Genomic DNA, 1,942 nt, shown 5'->3' with positions numbered 1-1,942 from the left:
TCTGTCTTTATTTATGTGTGTGGATATTCATACATATGCATTAACATTCAACGGTTTGGGATGTTTTTTTCTTCTTATGCTCACCACAGCAGCATTTAATTGATCAAAAATACAGCAAAAACAGCTATGTTGTAAAATATTATTAAAATTTATAACAACTGTTTCCAATGGTAATATATTAAATTTATTCCTGTGATCAAAGCTGAATTTTGAGCATCATTACTCCAGTCTTCGGTGTCACATGATCCTTCAGAAATCATTCTAATGTGATGATTTGCTGCTCAAAAAAATTTAAATTTCTTATTGTCAATGTTAAAAACAGATGTGGATATTAATAATTAATAAAATGTTTCTTGAGCAGAAATCAGCATATTAGAATGATTTCTGAAGGATATTAGAAATTATCTAATCTGTATCTCTATACATGGTCAAAATAATGTGGACACTCAAACAGCACACCCAGATGTTCTCACAAAGCTCATACATTTGTTGACTAAAAAATAATAATAATACCAAGACTAGTTCAAAACTAGCCCAACCAAATCGATCCAGTGGTATGTCTCCTGACGCAGGACTTTTATTTTGGTAAGTCAATGGTATGGCCATATGAATATTCAAACGGTCAAAGTTGTCTGAAGCTGTGTCCCAAATGACGCACTATACACTATGCACTTATACACTATGTACTTATGCACTATGTACTCAACCATGTAGTGTGAATTTTCAGTGTGAACACACTAACGTTACTTAAACTATTTATACTTAAAAACGTTATAGAATAGTGCATAAGTATGCAAATTTGGACGCACCTTGTGTGTCTGTTCTGTAGTTATACGCATGCATGAATGTATATCTAAAATAGACTGAAGCAGATGATTTTTATAGTATTTAGATTATCATTAGTGCACTGTGTAAATGTTAGCGGTCATCTAGCGGTGAGGTTGTGAATTGCAACAATCTACCGCTCACCCCCATAGATATCTATGCTCACCCCTCCCTTTCAAAGCACATAGGGAAGCTACGGTGGCCGACACGGGACAAAGTCAAGATGACGATTTCACTGCAAGGCGACCAGCGGTGTATGTAGATACAAATGGCTAATTCTAAGGTAATAAAAACATTTGGTTCATTATGTAAGGTCTTTATACACCATTGAAAACATAATTATATATATTATATTGCATTTCTGTCAATATATCCTCATAAATACTACACTGCACATTAAATGGTAGATAATTCTGCATACTAAAAATATTGGTTAAAGATCTTATAAATATTGATCATCTGAGAACCCAACAGACACGTTGCTCTTAGCTTTTAATGAAAGCAGTAAACTCATTATAAACAAGTTAATTGGAAAGAAATCATAAACCACCAACCAATAGAAAAAAATAAAACAGTAATTAATTAGTAATGTGTTTAATAAACAGCCATATAGCCTATTTATTCAAACCACATTTTAAGTAATCATCATAAACTAGGTAGCCTATTATTTGAAAGCTTAAATTCTCAAAAATTATTCTGTTTTGCAATCAGACATTGCATTACCCTGGTTCTTTGAAACGTGGTCAGTTTACTGTTTCAAAACATTTGAACAAATATACTGCACTATTTTACGATCAAATCCTTCTCTAATTGTGACTAAATAAATAGCCTATTATTGAAAAGATCTAAGATTTATGTGACCAGTGTTTTGCGGTAGAATTGCTATTAATTTGAGACATAAGCATAACAATTAATAATGGAGTATGGGTGTCACCCGGTGGCCAACATTATAATTGCTAAGCTAACACAATAGGCTACATGAAGAACGCATTAGATAACATGACATTAAAAAGTAACCGTAGTTAAAGCTGCAGTCCGTGACTTTTTTGCGCTCTAGCGGTTCCAGAACTGCATGCGTCTTGTGGAAGAACATTGCAGCCGGAGCTACTTCTCTCTT

The sequence above is a fragment of the Gobio gobio genome, assembly GCF_949357685.1.
Source record: "Gobio gobio genome assembly, chromosome: 10".
In the NCBI taxonomy this organism is placed as follows: Eukaryota; Metazoa; Chordata; class Actinopteri; order Cypriniformes; family Gobionidae; genus Gobio; species Gobio gobio.
Note: the sequence above shows the minus strand (reverse complement) of the source record.